At 39.3% G+C, this 18,611-nt stretch overlaps 1 protein-coding gene across 2 annotated transcripts in view; it reads left to right on the top strand.

The window, feature by feature from the left end:
- prkg1b (protein kinase cGMP-dependent 1b) overlaps positions 1 to 18,611 on the top strand; it is a 692,808-nt gene that overhangs the window by 530,569 nt on the left and 143,628 nt on the right. The window lies entirely within an intron of this gene.

Below are 18,611 nucleotides of genomic sequence, written 5' to 3'. Positions count from 1 at the left end.
TTGTATATAACAGAATTAAACTTTGACTTCAAACTGAGTTTCAGTTCAAAGAAAGTAACAAGTCTGACTGATTACATGGGTTGCGCTACAGAGTTCTGCAAGTGCAATATATCTGGTGATTAAAAAATATTGCTAGACCATGTTTAGTAAGATTCTTTGAACGTGATAAAAGCAATTTCCTATTACAAATGTTCAATGTCATTAAATTATCCACACTATAAAGGAAATTTATAATTTCCTTGCATTCTGTTAGCAGAAGTTGACGTCTGGAATCAGTGCTAAATCTGCATAGCTTTCGTCTTTTACTAGGACATTATAATTTCAGTAGCTCTTCCTGTCTCATACAATGCCTTGGCAATAATCTTGCAATAGATGAATTTCAATATCAAAGGATTTGCATTCTGCCAGTTTCTGAAAATGTAATAATTAAAAAGCGAGTCATACAAGGAACACAGATAATGGTGAAACACGGGGATTTATGTTACGTAGCTTAACACTGAAGTCTTAAGCAGCTTTCTGAATATCACGACTGCACAGTATTAAAGCTGAAACTGGCATGTTGGTTGTCTTAAGATGAATATAGGACAGATTACTATTAAATACTGGGCAAACTGCCTAACTACGCTCAGGTAGTAACAACAGTTAATTGTTACAATCTAGTCAGCCAAGCTTAGGGATTTTATTATCTTAGTAAGACAAAAGCTGCTTTTCAAATAAAAATGGTGAGTTATACTCTAGCCTTTAGATAACCATACAGTACTATAAAGTTAAGTGTTTTTTTCTTGTTATCATAGCTTGATTTACTTGACTATTAGATTTATCCTCTTTAGCCAATTATTATTCAGGGACAAATTTGTAAAAAGAAAATGAAAAAAAGGTAAATTAGAAGCTTGTAAGTGGTTTTGACTGCAGACCATGCAGGTTAATATTGCATGAATCATTAATGCTTATTAATACATGTGAGGTATGAAAGTCCATTCATCCATTATCAAGTCTTCTTAATCCAGTTTAGTGTGTCAAGGAGCTGGCAGCACAAGGGAGAAACCAAACTGCAAAGGGCACTAGTCCATCACAGGACATCACAGTGCTTAACACTCAAATTCTTACAGGACAAATTCACATTCTTCATGTTACTTCACTGGGATGTCATTGGGATGTGAGAGGAAAACCCATAATGGGAGAACGTGCAGACTCCATCTTGACAATGCCCAGGCTGTTACTAAAACTAAAAACTTTGGAGCTGTGAGAAAGCAGCAGTAATCATCATACCACCTTTTAAAAATTAATTTTAGCAGGCTGTCATTAAGAATTAAAGGAATATATCATGACACTGGCAAAAATAATTATTATGTTGTTCCATAAATCTGAACATCTGCTCTCCATGGTCACACATCATATATTATGAAGCACACATTTGGGTGAAATACACAGTATCATATTGACTGTGCTACAAAATACCTTGTGCATCAAACCTGTAAAAGTGATTCTTAGTGCTAATTTACAATTACTGTCTGAGAGATGATAAATAGGAATTACTTCTTAATCCATGTAAGAAACAATTCTTACTTCTTAATCCAGTTTAGCATTACCTGGACTGCCGATGCAGAATTCAGGGCAAGTCAGGGACTGACCCTAGATATTGCACCAGTGCTTTGCAGGGCCATATGTCATACAGAGGCATTTTAGAAAACCCAATTAATGTAACAGGCATGTCTGTGGAAAAATGAGAGGAAAACTATATGATCATGTTGGAAAACCCGTGAAGACATGAGAGGAACACACAGACTCCAAACAGACAATGACTGTTCAAAGCAAGGAATCGAACTGTGGGGCAGCACTGCTAACCACTACTCCACCAATGCTGCTCTGGATTTGTAAAAACATTGCACAAAAATAAATAATGATTTTTTGTGGATGTGGCATTTGCAAAGCAATTACAGTACACTGACATGCTTCAAGCTTATTTTTATTCTTTTGTTAAAATGTTCATTGCAAAATTGTGCACATGGTTTTCAAACACTGACAGCAGGTTTAAAAATTCTAAATACAAATATATTTGAAAAAAGCATGTAGTAATTATTATGGTTGTTTTTAGACATACAAATCTAGACAAGGACTGCCAGTACTTAAGTACAGGACAAACATACAGTTGTGAAGGATTCCCCATTTACTTGGTAAGTCTGGTAACTGAAGTAAATCACGTCCCTGTGTGTGTAAGAGATTGCTGTCTTGACAGGGTTTGAAAAATAGTAAAGGGAAAAACGTTTCAGATGCACAGTGCTCAGTGCCACTCTGAGGACCGTCCAAAAATGAACTCGATTTCTGGTGGCTCAGATAAATATCAATGGGACCAGAGAGGATGGGGTTTCATAGCTCATGAAAGTAACTTCAGTGGTCATTAACTGGTTTCTCTTACACCATTCTAGAGAAGTAAATGGAACAACAGCTATTGGTGGTGTCACTACCCCATAATAGCATGACAATGCCTCGTAAAACACTCCCTATTGTCACATGTTTGATGCTTTATAATATTCATAGCACTATTAAAGCTAGAGAAAGCATTTCTTGTTACTGTTGTGATAGACAGCCAGGAACCCTGCTCTGCCGGGATGCCTGGAGGAAGGAGGAACCAGGAGAGCGTCACTTCTTTTCCCTGGGTACCCAGCCAGTCGTTGATTACCTGGGGGACAGTACTTCTGGGACACCAGGAAGTGCTGACAGACCAGGGATGGTTTATGCTCGGAGTGCTTTCGGGTGCAAGGGCAGCACTTCTGCCACACTGGGGAGTGCTGCCGGAAGTTCATCGCCAGGCACCTGGAGCACATCCGGGATGAGATAAAAGGGGCCGTCTCACTCCAATCAGGGAGCTGCAGTCGGGTAGAAGAAGTACGGAGCTTGTGTGTTAGAGTGGAGGCGGCTGAGAGAACCAAGGACTGTGAACTGTAAATAGTATTATTAAATATTTCTGTAAATGAATGTGTGTTGTGGACACTGCGTTGTCGTGTCTGTCTGTGGCCGGGCTACTTCTTACACTGTATATACTCCCGGATAAGTTCTCCCGCAGGTAAGTCAGGACTTGATTTTACAGTATAATTTGTGGTATCTATACTAATAAAAGGCAAAGCCCTCACTGACTCACTCACTCACTCACTCACTCATCACTAATTCTCCAACTTCCCGTGTAGGTGGAAGGCTGAAATTTGGCAGGCTCATTCCTTACAGCTTACTTACAAAAGTTAGGCAGGTTTCATTTTGAAATTCTACGCGTAATGGTCATAACTGGAACCTCTTTTTTGTCCATATACTGTAATAGAGTGCAGCTCAATGACCGTGGGAGGCGGAGTTGCGTATCACGTCATCACGCCTCCCACGTAATCACGTGAACTGACTGTTAACGCAGTATGTACAAAACAAGGAAGAGCCCCAAAGAGCACTGAAGAAAACATTCATTACACAATTGAGAAGGCAGCAAAACAATAAGAAGCGAGCGAGTGACGCATACAAGCATATTCATAAGTGCAGCTACTGCGGAAACAAAGCACGGTGTAAACCGTAAGTTTAAATTAAGTTTATGGAAACGCTCCCGCTGCCGTTTGCAATACCATATTCGCGACATACAAGTTTAATGAGAAGACACGAGGTATAAACAAGACTTTGGATCACTTTGTAACGGAGTTAAAATTGCTGTAGCAAGAAACTTTTAAGTGCCGGGTCTTAGCTAACATTAAATAAAGCCGTGGACAAGAGCCCCAAAGAGCGCTGAAGAAAACATTCATTACACAATTGAGAAGGCAGCAAAACAATAAGAAGCAAGCGAGCACAATGTAAACCGTAAGTTTAAATTAAGTTTATAGAAACGCTCCCGCTGCCGTTTGCAATACCATATTCGCGACATACAAGTTTAATGAGAAGACACGAGGTATAAACAAGACTTTGGATCACTTTGTAACGGAGTTAAAATTGCTGTAGCGAGAAACTTTTAAGTGCCGGGTCTTAGCTAACATTAAATAGTTCATAGACCTACAAAAGGTTGCCATTGATTTGAGGCAAGATTGCTTTTCTCCTGTACAACTATATGTTGCATTCTCAACAGTAAGCTTGCACGGCTTGGTCATATTACAACCGAAGTGCTGAACTAACAATGTGGTATACAAACAGAACTATAACAATCATGATAAACGAACAATAAAACAGCGGAGAACCCGTGGATTAAATAAAAAGGCTGCTTCCTTGGCAAAGCAAGGAAAAAGGATGACCTTATATGGCGTTCATTTATAAAACAGCGGAGAAGCTGTGTAAAGTCTGCTTCACAAAAAAACAGCAGAGCGCCTTATATGAGCAGGCAGTCAGCTAAAGAAGGAAATCAATAAATAACTATAATCGTAATAAACGATCAAAAAATAGCGGAGAATCCGCGGACTACATAAAGGAAATGGGTACCTAAACAGAAAAGTGAGTCTCAAATAGCTACACAATAACTATAACAATCGTAATAAACGAACAATAAAACAATACAGAACCGCTAAGCAAGGAGAAAGGACAGCCTTATATGGCGTTCGTTTATAAAACAGCGGAGAGGCTGTGTAAAGGCAGCTTCACAAAAAAAACAGATCCTTAACAAATTATTATTGGTATATTTTCCCTCAATTTAAAAAGGTTTTCTTTTTTCTTCTTAATAAAAATTTAAAAGCAGTACTTCGCCGCTGCGAAGCGCGGGGATTTGGCTATTATATATATGTGAATGTATGTATGTATATATGTATGTCTATATAGGGTTGAGGTTGGATGTTGACTTTAGTTGATATCCAGGGGCAGAGGGTAATAATCAGCTGCATACGTCGACAAAACTCACCATCACGTTATGGGTAGACCCTTTTTGCTATGAGAACCGTTAGACTCATTAACTTGACATTGAATAAACAGCGGCTTGAATGGCATTGACATCGGGCGAAAGAACAAAGCAAATGTGCAAAGCAAAATATTCTGGGTGCATTATTACTGCTGAATCAGACTCTAACTTATCAAATTCCAATTCTGATGCAAGTGATCTGGAAATCAAAAAAGAAAGGCAGGTAGCTGTTGTTTTTTCCAGAAGGTGCTTTTCAGAAAATGAATGATGGACTTCTGCATGCAGTTTTGTAATAAATATGTAAGTAGTGTTGCAGCCGATCTTAGAAAGCTAACATTTAATATTAAATGCGTATAGTGTTTGCTTTGTATGCTTTTTAGAAAACTGTGTTTTTGAGAAAAATATTCAGACCTGGGAGAAAATGGAAAAAAATAATTAGCCCTGAAAGAGTTAAGGGTAAATTCTTCATAATCATTATGTGTGTATATATATATGTATGTGTATGTATTTATGTGTATATGTATATGTGTGTGTGTATTTATGTGTGTATATGTATGTGTATATATATATTGATATGTGTATATATATATGTGGATGTGTATATGTATATATATATATGTATATATGTATATATATGTATATGTAGATATGTATATATATGTATATATGTATATGTATATATATGTTTACATAACCTCTTTAACACACTACTTCTCCGCTGCGAAGCACGGGTATTTTGCTAGTTTTATAATATCGGTCGTATAAGTCGAATGCAGAAAACTCATGCTATTGGTACAAGGGATTATGATATGCTAATGCCCACCTGAGATAGTAACCACGGAGCACACTGCCTTTTTTTTCTATGTTGGTGCGGCAATGCGCTGTGTCAGGGAGTGCTCCTAACCTCTCTCTATCTCTCAATTGTGATTATGTGACCACATGGTAATACCCAAACTATTCTGAAGCAACGTTTGCACTGATTTGTGTTTTTTGTATCTCACACCCTTATACACCTTTATCATAAGAGCATCCCTTATCTATAATGGAGCGTTCGATCAGAAGAAAATATGAAGCTTGTTTTAAATTAAACGTCGTTGAAGTAGCGAAAGAAATTGGTAACTGCGCTGCTGCAACAAAATTTGATGCGTCTGAGAAACCGATGCGAGATTGGAGGAGGCAAGAAGATGTAAAAAAAAAAAAATTAAGTGTCACATTTTTGAATGGGCGTATAAGTCGGGGTCTGATTTTATGATCAATTTTTCGGGTTTCAAGACCCGACTTATACATGAGTATTTACGGTATATTTAGGACTCTTGCTTTGCTCATTTGACCGAGAAATTTCTACTAACATTTTGGTTACTGGCTTGTTTTGACTTCCTGGTTCTGACCCTCTGCTCTGATCAAAAAGTTGTTCTGTGATTTCTCTTTTGGCTCTCCACTCTCCTGGGGCCTCATGTATAAGCAGTGCATACGCACAAAAATGTTGCGTACTCATGTTTCCACGCTCAAATCACGATGTATAAAACCTAAACTTGGCATAAAGCCACGCACATTTTCACGCTAACTCAAACCCTGGTATACGCAAGTTCTCTGCTCGGTTTTGCAAACTGGCAGCACCCAGTGTCAAAGCAGTGCTACTGTTCCTGTATGGTTTCCCTTTCTTTTTTAGATCCACATCCCTGACGCGGCTTTATCATATACACTGAAATTATCCGCATATTGTTTATTAGTTTAAGGCATCTGATTGTAATTAACCTGTAACAATAGTCCACGGAATAGCCAAAATATTCCAAATACCATAGCTGCTTTATCATTGTTACTCTCAATGCACCTTCTTCTTCTTCTTTCAGCTGCTCCCGTTAGGGGATGCCACAGCAGATCATCTTTTTCCTTATTACTCTCACTGCACCACTCGGACTATTTATATCACTATATCTGAGTAGGGAATCACAGCTGTACAGCAGCTGATCGGAAAGAGAATTATTGGGATACAACATCAAGCACACGCTGCCTCAGCCATGCGCACATTCTATTGAACTGCTTTCATATGACAAACACTTTAGAGCCTTTCCTGTACTGACCTCGCGGCTCAGAAACAATTTCATCCCAAATACTATAAATGCACTCAATCAGTCCATCAAGTGCTCCTTGTAGAACTGTTTGTACTTATAAGTACAATTACCTCACTGTAAACTTGCGATACAGTTATAATATTGCACAACCTGAGCCACTTTAGCACATATTTACATATGATGATGATATCATTTTTAAGATGAAATGCAGCAAAATATGTTTATTACATTATACAAATTAAACGTTAATTTCATTTAAATAATCTATATTGTTAATAATTAAACATGGGAGGACACGGTATCACAGCACTAGCAAGGAGTTGGCACCACGTTTATGGATTGTTCCTGCCTCGCACTGTATTCTTGCTGGTGCTGGCGCAACACTGGAAGGATAGATGGATGGAATAATTAAACATGTACTATGAAGATATTTCAATGTTCCTTAAAAGTTTTGAACAATCGGCGTTCTCATCTTACGGACGGCTTTACATGTATTACAGAGCTGATTGTGTGGCGATTGGGTATTTGGAGAAAGAAAAGGAAGGACATGAATTGGGGGTTAGTACGTTTGAAAGAGACAGTACTGCTGCAATAAATTATTTCATCAAAGGTGGCGTACGGCGCAGCAAGCATCTTGCGTGAGGCAGGAACAATCTCAGCTCATCACTATCACTGCGCTACCGTGTTCCCATGTTTAATACATGCTTTAATTCCTATCATCATGAAAATGATATCAAGTACACAACTCAGTATTTAAATTATTCAGAAAGCTGTAATATCATGAATGTAATGGATTCTGTGTCCTGTCAGAGGAAGAGAAAGCCCATTTAAGAAGCACATAGTGATTCACACACATAGAGCACATAGAAGAACATATACAAAACAAAGCATTTAACGTGCTACTTTAGTTATGATGGTATTTGACAAATTAGTAAATTAAACGATTTTAAGATGAAGTTTATGATGTTCTACTTTAATGACAAAATAAACTACGTGATTAAAATGTAAATTTCAAGGTTAAAGTTGACATTTCGAGCTTTTTTCCTACTGTGTCCCTATTTTTTTTCTTTTCTCTGTACCCTAATAAGCTTTCATATGACACTCAGACGGTGGACTATGACTTGCCTTTTAACGGTGACTTTGATATCTGACAACTTCTTTTTTATTTTGGGCACTGTGCGACTTTGTGAACTTGAGCTTTTGAGTTTCTCCGACTCTCTATGTCACGCGATCAACTTCCTTTTGTTGTTTATACCACTGTTTAAACCAACAAATAGTAAGTTTTTCCTTGCCTCCACTTGATATTCGCTGAAACTCTTCTATTTCCCCCCGTGCTTTTGCCATTGCCTTTTCATAGAACGCTGAGCTTAAGGGCTATTTATATTGATTTGCATATTCAAAGAGGTGTAATTCTGGGAGGAGTTTGGGGAGTGGAAGCAGGTGCGTGCACGTGCGTTACTTTTCACGATGACCGGGATTTATGTAGCAGAAGAATGAGGAAGTTGGCAAATGCACAGATTTATGCATCTGGATTTTTTTTTGTGTATACAAACATTTCCGCTTTTGTCCATACACCATGTTTTAGTGTGAATTCTACGCACGGCGTTATGAATGAGGCCCCTGGTCCTTATATTTAATTGGGCATTTTTGGACTGGTTGTGTTTCTTCTCTTTTGGTCAGGTTAGCGAAGGGTTACATAGGCTTTTTTACTGCCACATTTGTTATGTTTGTCTGTTTGTTGATATTAAAACATTTGGGTTGATTGGTAGTACTTTTTTGTATTAATATTTTTATATCTTTATGCCAACTGCCTATGACATTTAATTTTTTAAATGAACCAAGAAAATATATCATTTACCTGGAATTATAAATGGAACACAAAGACTGACAAAAGTAATTATTATTTTAATTGCATCCCACTGGCTATAATTAGTAAGGTAGTATGAAAGTTATAAGTTCAATCACCATGACAGAATTAAGTTTAATTTGCTGGGAAGAAAAAATAAATTAATTAAAACCATTATAAAACCAAAAGTGTTCTTGAAATTGATGCATAAGCCCTAACAATATTAAAGTGCACAATGTATAACATAATAATATGAGGGTAGCAGTATTAACCCCGGGGTCTCACAAGGGACAGACTTCAGTATTAAATTGATGAGATGATATGACCAAAATAATGGACAATTGACTGTCCTGTAATACACTAAAGACTGTTCCCTTCAAAAGTGACTAGTCAACTAACCCTGGCTGCAAACTTTGTCTAAGAGGTTAATAAATGTATTTTCAGAACACACTCAAACCAGGTTTAGGGTCACAGAGGGCTACAGTTTATTCGAGCAGCATTGTATGAAAGAAGTAAACTAACCCTGGGCGGGTCATCAATCCTTCACCAAGTAGTCTTATGCACTTGCCGGAACTTTATGGCTGGACTATTTTACTGATTTGTACAAATATGTATGTCATATTTTATCTAATAACGGCAAGGTGTACAGGTATGACCAAGTCTGTTTTGATAAAACTTTGATGTCACTTTACATAACAAGTAAATCTAGTGAGTAAGGTGTATTGTAAGTCGCAGTTTCAGACATATCTATGGCTGTTAAGAGAAGAAAGAAAAAAGACAGACATTAAAAGATGTTTCATGAGCATTCGGCTAGCTGTAAGATGAAATGCCATCCTTTGTCATGCATGTCCTTCACTGTTGCACTTTCTTTATAATGAATGATCATCAAAGGACATAGCCTATAGAAATAAATGGAGAATAAAAGGTTTGGTAAACAAGATAAATGATGTTGCTGTTTTTCAAATGTACCCAAAATACTGGTGAATTGATTTACTTTTACTTTGGCCTGTTAATTGTATATCATATTTAACCGTGCTTAGTTTTGCATGGGCTTTATATAAAGATACAAGTTTTACTATGCTTTCTATACGGGGCTGGAAATAATAGATTTTAAAGAGCATGCTTTGAAAAGTGCAATTCTCTCAGGGGTCTATGAACTTCATTTCTAATTCAAGACATCTGGACCCAGTCACCGTGGGTGATCATTTGAACACTCTTTTCAGAATAAATGCTCTGTCAAGGATTCATTTTTTCCCGTTAGAATAAGCAGGGGACAACTGGGACAGCTTCCATTTAACCTGATTTGCTGTAACCCATACTCTTGGAATCTAGTGCCTATTTAGCAGATGTGAACTTGACTCGCAAGATAATTATCAAAACAAAAACAGCTGGTGCCTATCATTACATTTTAGACAGATTGTGAGATTAAAAAAAATGTAAAAGACAAAAGCCAGTTTTCTCTCATTTATTGCGTGATATATTTGTAGTGCCTTTTTGAGAGGTGGTCAAATAGGAAGAACTCAATGGGATATACTTAAATCTACTCAGCAGTACTCAAGAAACCCTCCATGGACTTCAGTGGTTACTTGTTACAAATTTATTTTAACTGGGCAGCTGCTTTTTCACCTACGCCCTTATTTTCATAACTTTTGTTAATATATATTTTTAATTTTGAATGGTACCACTACTTCAAAAATAAACAGTGGCTTGCATCAATACATTATCATTGCTAGTAAAATTACTGGTATGGCTAAAGAAATCAAATATCTTCTTATATAATATGCTACTGTGGCTGTCCATTAGTCTGTCCAGGATTTTAAATCACCTGTAGCTTGAAAACCATTTGACCTATTGACCTGAAATTTAGTACATATATACTATGTGATGTCTACTATCTGCTTTTGGGGTGGTGATTTTTATTACTCTTTTTATTTTTATTTTATTTTATTGTAGAATCAACTCTCGGCAGCGGCCAGCAGGACGGCATTACGGTGCATCCGTTCGGGCATTGCTCTTATTCCCTACCACCTTCTCTATCACTTCCCCTACCTCTTCATATCTTAAATCATTCTTGAGACAGATTGAAGACTTAAGTGCCAGCTTAAGTGAAAAATTAAAGAAAATATACTAAGTAATTGCAACACAAACACTGACTTAATCAGTTTTCACGCAAAAAGATGCCGGCAAAAGAAGAGAGGAAGCGGGCTGCTAGGTTGGAGAAAAGAAGAGCTGCTCAGGAAGCAGCAAGTGCATCAACCTCTGAGCAAACGAATGCTAAACGTACAGAGAAAGAGTATGAAAACTATGAATGCTCAAGTCAAGTGTATTCACAGCACGTTAATATATAACATGACAGATATAGATACAAATATGGGATCATGTTCTTTTGTTTCTTTAGAGCTGAAATACAGGTATATGCATCTTTTTTCTCCATTTTCAAATGATAAACATGCTACATAAGTTCTCTGTGCTGATGCCGTCGTTAGTGTTACTTATTCATGGCCAGTGTCCTTGATTTGATTAACAGCCAGGGCAGTTAAATGTGAATTTGGAATATTATGTGTATGGCTTCCACCTCCGAAAGCTGTGGATGTTAGGATAACTCATAAGCTCGTGTGTGTGATCTGGAATGGATTGGCACCCTGTCCAGGGCAAGATCTGGCAATGTGCTTGATGCTGCTGGAATAAGAACAAGCTTTGTGCAGCTCTGAAGAAGCCTGCAAATTAACAATTGTAATGAGCTCTAATGAGCCACGAAAGTCCAAAGGCTGTGTTTTATTCTGAATGTTTTCTCCTGGGGAACATTATTTAGTGACCACACTCTCACTTTGTATTAAAAGTGTCCCTGAGAGACATTTTTAGTTCTTGGAACATGCATGCAAAATTCCTTCCTTTGGTGGGTTTAGTCAGTGAAAATATAGTTTATCACCCTGGAAAATGTATTTAGTGATGGCCCTGCAATTTATTCCACTCTGGTAGTGCCTTTTACTCAGGCTAGTATGAAATAAATAACAAAAATGATTTCAGTTACACAAATGGCTGGAGTGTACTGTATATGTTCAGTTGCACATCTTTCTTAAATCGCAGCTCTAGTGTCTACGTAATCTCATCGTCTGGGTGGGGAAGGACTGTGGAAATGAAGTACTGTACTCACCTGTCCATTCAGGCACTAACTAGATGTAGAGCTAAAATGTTCTCCATTTATCCAGTACATGAATTTCTGATGTTGCAGTGGCAGAGGATCATTGACAGTTCCTTCTCATGCCTGTTAGCTCCTTTTAATAACTGACCCTTTTTTTTAATACAGTACAACATAAAATTACTTCCCGAGTTCTTTTGTAGCTTTATGTCTGTACTCACTTTTATTGATGGCATATATAAAAGCCACATGCTGTTGTTGCAGCTTGACTAGAAAATACTTAAAATAAATAAGTTGCTTTTTTAACCTGGAATATATTGTATTTATTCAAGCAACAGCCCCATATGACCATTTTGTCCATAATCTTTGGCAGTCTGAGTCATATTAGAACATTCTTTCTGCTTTGCTTACAATGTTCACATATAACAGTGTGAAAGTTAATGGTCCAGTACAGACAAAAATATATTTGTGCTTCATTAATCTCTCGCTGTGTTTATCTGAGAAATACCAGTATGCAAAATGATAGCTCCCTGACAATATATTACTTGCTTATTTATAGGATTGCTATAAAGCACAACTTAATAAACCACTCTGCATTACTATAGGATAAAATAGAGAATGCACTTAGATATTTGCCAGGAAGTAAATTTTTTCCAAGCACTAAACCTTAGACACCATTTCTGGGCAATACAATGGCTGTCAGCATTTTAAGATATTGATCCACTGCAGATTTCTCATATAATTTTCTTTCCTCTAACTTATATTACATAAAAAGCATCATAAGCTTACTTTTAGGAAATGGAGTCAGACAGTTTCTATTTTAGTATACTGTCCAGAAGTGGCAGGAAATGGCTTTGCAATTAAATATCGATGTACATAATTTACTGTCCGTACACACAGCTAGTTCTTCTTCAAGGAATATGAACCTAAAGGATTTCCAGTAACACACACACACACAGAGTGTACATGTGTATATGTATATATGATATATATTCACTTTCCTTATTTTCTTCCTGTCTTTTTCACATTCACTCCTTCCAAGGTTAGCTTTGTCAGTCCTCTACAACACCCAACTCCAACTTGCCTGGCTAAGGCAAAGTGGCTGCTTTTCAATATGAACCTGACAGTACTTCTGGTGTAACAAAATTGCCACCAGGATTCACTTCCTGGTCAGGTGGAATCTCTCCTTGGCAAGGGAGCCTGTCCCCAGCAACTCCAACTAGCGGCATTTATCATGTCAATGCGTTGGCATCTTCTTCACAGATGATAACCGACTGGATGGCTACCAGTCAGTAACATGATTATTTTCTTTTCCTTTTTATTTTCTTTAATCATTAATAACACAGATCAAATTCACCATGGCGGATTTCATCAAGTGATCATCTTTAAAAAGTTCAGGTATCTGTGGTCCTATGAAAATCCCCACCTTTATTTTTGCCTCACTCAGCCTTTGAAACTTCTGTATGTAGCAGAAGGCCTGTCCCTCTCAGAAGATGTTCTCTGTATAGGGTGGTCCAGATCTAATTATGCAATTTTCATTACGCTATAACTTATTAAGTTTATTATATAGAGAATTCACAGCACCTGCCCTGCACATAGAGATTTCACTTAAAATTCTTTTTGTTCCCGATAGATGGCAGCACCTGCCCTGCATTCCAAAATGGCGGGGAGACGGTTGTCAGGCGAACAGTTGCATAATCAGATCTGGATCACCCTGTATCTCAGTTCTACAGCTAAAATCCCATATTCATGGTTATATTTATTTAACCTTCATTGTCTCATGTGTACTGCATTAGTCTATTTTTGTAAATACTTATATATTTAATGAATACAGGATCTCCATTTTAGCATTAATTTACCTGACAGTTCTGAACAAGTATCATTAATAACTCACATGTGTAGAATAAATCAAGTTTTAAAGTGGATTATGCATTTTAGATGTATGTTATTTAACATTCAGCTGTTATTCTTTGGTATGTAATAAAAATATGCATAGGTTTGTCCATTTTATAAAAATGGATGTTGAAACACCAACCTCATTTAGACATGTAAGCTGGTCCATTTTATACATACACTTTCTAATGTTCTAAATTTATATATAGTATGCATATAAATAACTTGTTTAGATTTCAAAATATTTTCATTCATTTCATTTTTCCTACATCTTTCAGTATTTACCTTTATTTGATACAAGATTCAGAATGCAAATTTTTTTATTTCTTTTTATGGATATTAGTTTAGAACTGAACAAAAACAAATGCAAAAACTCAACTACTTCTCATTATTTTTTATGCTTACCATAGTATAACAGACCTCCTGTGGCAGGACAAAGAGGAGGGCTGAGCTAGCAATGCCCTTCTCTGTGTACACACTGTATTGTGGTTTGTTGTGTTTCTCACATTTAGTATAAATATTAAATGTACCTGTATGTGTTGGATGTTCACATAAACCCAATAGTCCTTAACATGTCCTAGTAGTTTTTTTAATCCTAGAAACAATGTAAATGGACTAATGCTTGAATTAGTTTAATTTTCTTCTAAGCTATTAATAAGAGATACTTTCCAGGATCACGATGAACAGTATAGTTTGCTGTTGTGCCTTTAATGAGAAAACTCATTCCTATTCCTGCAGCTTCCTCAAAGATAATTATGCTTTGCCTGGGTCAGCATGTTTTAAGAGGCTGGCACATAGAATGGCATAATGGCAAAATCACTTACAGTTGATCCATTGTATTCATATTATCATAATTTGATTAATAAAGGCTGATTAATATTATAGCTGTGCAGTGAGGGGTGACAACTAATCACATACTGCACACTATAAATGAAGCATCAATACGACAAGCTTTAAAATAATATACAGTACAAATGATAACACAAATTTTTACAACAGTAAGTGGGTATGTATTGTAGAAAATATAAAGTGTGTTATGTATTTTCCTTCATTATCAAAATTTCCCAATATATATACTAGCTTATCATGATATTTATTTCAGCTGTTGATTTCTCATCTTTCAATTGTCTCTTTAAACAATAATGAGGCCTGTCAAGGCTATGTGTATCTTTAGATGACTGAGTCTAATCCCTGAGCCACAGATCTTGGTAGAGTGCAGGCAGGAGTTTCAAATGTGGGTTCTCCTCCACAGCTGTCGCCCGCTGCACGGCAGCATTTGGGTCCCAATTTGAGGCTGCCTACACGGGTGGGCGAATGGAACGTCTTGTCTCTCTGGCAAGATGATCATCTCCTCTGCTGTCGGAGGAGCTGCGTAAACTCCACATTTCAGTGGCAGCACTCTCTGAGGTGCGCAGGCTGGGGACTGGCCAGATCTCTGTAGGTGGATACACCTTTTATTGGTCTGGTCGGTCTGATGGCTGTCGTACTCGGGGAGTAGCTGTTGTTGTAGCGGATTGGCTTTTTCCGATGGTGTCTGATGTCACTCCTTTCAATGAGCGTATTATGAGACTCAGATTACAACACTTGTCTGTTGTCTCAGTGTATGCTCCAACCGCGGTGAGTGATGTCTCGGTGAGGGAGACATTTTATTCACAGCTTCACTCTGTGGTTGATGGGTGCCCACGAGGTGACAATCCTCTGGTCATGGGCGACTTCAATGCAGCCACTGACACTGACAGCGCTGGCTATGAGGATTGTCTCAGTCCCCATGGGTCTGGTGACCATGGTGAAAGTGGCTGCATGTTCCTTGACTTTGCAAAAGGTCAGGGGCCTGCGAATCACTGGATCCTGGTTCCAGCGGCCTGAACCGCATCATTGGGACTTGGTAATCCAATACTGGTGGTGCGGCGAAGGAGATCAATCACATCCTCGTGGACATATGGTGGAGGCTGTTGCAAAACTGCAGGGTCTACAGAAGTGCCCAGTTTGTGAATTCTGACCACAGACTTGTTGTTGCAACTCTTAGGATCCAGCTTAGGTCCAGTAGGTTACCACCTACTAGGAAAATGAGCCTGGACTTGGCCAGACTCCAAGACCAGGCTGTTTCTAATGAGTTTGCATGCAGTTTGTGTGAGGAACTTTCAGATTTGGGTACGACTGCCGATCCTAATGTGATGTGGGAGACATTCCATGACAAGACCCTGAAGGTTGCTGAGGGTGGTGTTGGTGTTCTGGTATTCCCAGAAGGAGGTGTTTCATCTCGCAGGGCACCCTGGATATCATTGAGAGGAGTAGCAGCGCACGGCTCAATGGCAACTCTGGTCTGTACTAGGAACTGAGAGGGACGGCTGCGAGGGCTCTGAGGGCAGATAAGGAGGCATTTGTTAGAGGAATCTATGGGCAAGTGACACACCATCTGTGGTCTAGTGACCCATGTCCTGCTTACAGAGGAATAAAAGCATTACGCACATCTGAATCTGCTCCTCGGAGTGTCGCAGTCAGGGCAGCTGATGGAACGGTCCTTATGGATGACACTGCAGTTGTCACCCACTGGGCTGGCTACTTTGAGCAGTTGTTCAAAGCTGATCCTCCGGCTAGGACGTTGGATATCTCTGGGTCCACGGTTCTTGAGGCTGATCCTCCAATTGGCTGTGAACCACCCAGTCCCACTGAGATTGCCAAGGCTGGTGAACCAGCTTGGGGGAGGCTGCAGGGATCTGTGGTATATCGGGGTGTGAACGTCTCCAGACAATCTTTGCTTCCATTTGGGAGACTGGCATCATCCCCAACTGACTGGAAAACGGGACCTTGTCATCCATATCTGGAAAGGGAAGGGTGATTACCTGGATTGCAGCAACTATAGGGGGATAACACTGCTCTCGGTGCCGGGTAAGGTCCTTGCAAGGGTCGTCCTCAATAGGATCCATGATCACTTGCTCACCTACCAGCGACCGGAGCAGTCTGGATTTACGCCTAAGAAGTCTACCATCGACCGCATCCTGGCACTGAGGGTTCTCATGGAACGCAAATGCAAATATCAGCAGAGTTTCTTTGCAGCCTTTGTCAATTTTTGCAAAGCGTTCGACTCCGTTGATCAAGTTGCCCTGTGGGACATCCTGAGGATTCGTGGGATCTCCTCGAGGTTGCTGGATATCATGGACGGCCTGTACACTGGTACTGTGAGTGCTGTGCAGAGTGGAGGCAGGACCTCTGCATTTTTCTCAGTTAATTCTGGGGTTCCTCAGGGGTGTGTTCTTGCTCCTACTCTGTTCAATGCTTGTATGGACTGGTGTTGGGCAAGGTCGTGGGGTCCAGCGGCTGTGGGGCATCTGTTGGTGAAGAAAGGTTCACCCGGATCTTGACTTTGCTGATGATGCTGTGATCTTCAAGAGTCAATGGAGGCTCTGATCGGGGCGCTCAAGAAACTAAGCAAGGAGGTCTGGACTGTCTGGGCTTGCGAGTGTCCTGGATAAAAACCAAGATCCAGGCCTTTAATGACCTCTTGGGCACAAGCCATCAGCAGTGTGTCATGTCTGCGGAGAGAGTGTTGACCTTGTCGAGAGGTTTACTTACCTTGGCAGTGACATTCATGTCTCTGGTGACTCTTCCTATGAGTCAGTAGACGGATTGGGAGAGCATGGGGGTCATGAGGTCGCTGGAAAAGGGGTGTGTGGCGCTCCCGCTATCTATGCAAAAGGACGAAGGTTCAAGTCTTTAGAGTCCTGGTGCTTCCTGTCTTACTATATGGTTGCGAGACATGGACACTATCCAGTGACCTGAGACAAAGACTGGACTCTTTTGTTACTGTGTCTTTCCGGAAAATCCTTGGGTACCGTTGGTTTGACTTTGTGTTGAATGAGCGGTTGCTCATGGAGTCCCGAATGAGCCACATTACCTGCATTGTGATGGAGCGTCACTTACTGCACTATGGCCATGTGGCATGTTTCCCTTAGGGTGATCCAGCTCATAAGATCCTCATTGATGGGGACCCGAGTGGCTGGACCAGACCAAAGGGTCGCCCATGTAACACCTGGCAGCGGCAGATAGAGGGTCAATTCCGGAGGGTGGGACTGGACCGCGTGTCTGCCTGGAGGGTTGCAAACTGGGATCCCAAGTTGTTTCATTGTGTAGTGGGTGCGGCAACACACTGTACCAGTGCATGCTCCCCAGCTTGACTTGACTTGTTCTCCTCCACCTTCTTCCATCTTTAGTCCCCTCATTACAGACACTGTCAAAGTAAAGTGGCATATAATGAATTGTGTGGAGTTACAGGGGACATTTTATGGCAAAGGTCTCCCAGATATTGATGTTGATCAGGCTTTTTTTAAGGAATGTCTTCAAACCACTTCTGCTAGCCACTACTGGTTTTCTGACTTTGATTGATATGGGACTAGAGAACTTGTCTTCAGACATGGGCATTCTGTTGCAGAGTCTCATCCTGTGTGTAAAGTTTGCACATTCTCTCTTTATGGAGTTGCATGTAATTGTGCTGGTCGATGGTCTGGTATTCAGTGAAGTGTATTTTACAGCCTTGTTTCCATTGTTGCTGAGATAGGTTTCAGTATTTATTCAAACTGTATTTTAAGTGGCCTAGGAAAATAAATGGATAAATAAATAAACACACACACATACTGGGCATGATTTTAGTCACTGTTAAACACATAAATAATTGGAGAAGGGGCAGACTTCACCCTGCAACTGAAAACCCAGGTCTGGAAGTGCTGCTAGTTTTCACTCCAGGTTTCTTAATTACAAGCTAGTACTTACTTTTGATGTGGGATGTTATTTAATTTTGCACTCTTATTTTAGTTT

Source organism: Erpetoichthys calabaricus, chromosome 2 (genome assembly GCF_900747795.2).
Source record: "Erpetoichthys calabaricus chromosome 2, fErpCal1.3, whole genome shotgun sequence".
Lineage (NCBI taxonomy): Eukaryota > Metazoa > Chordata > Cladistia > Polypteriformes > Polypteridae > Erpetoichthys > Erpetoichthys calabaricus.
This window is presented reverse-complemented; position numbering and strand designations above follow the sequence as displayed.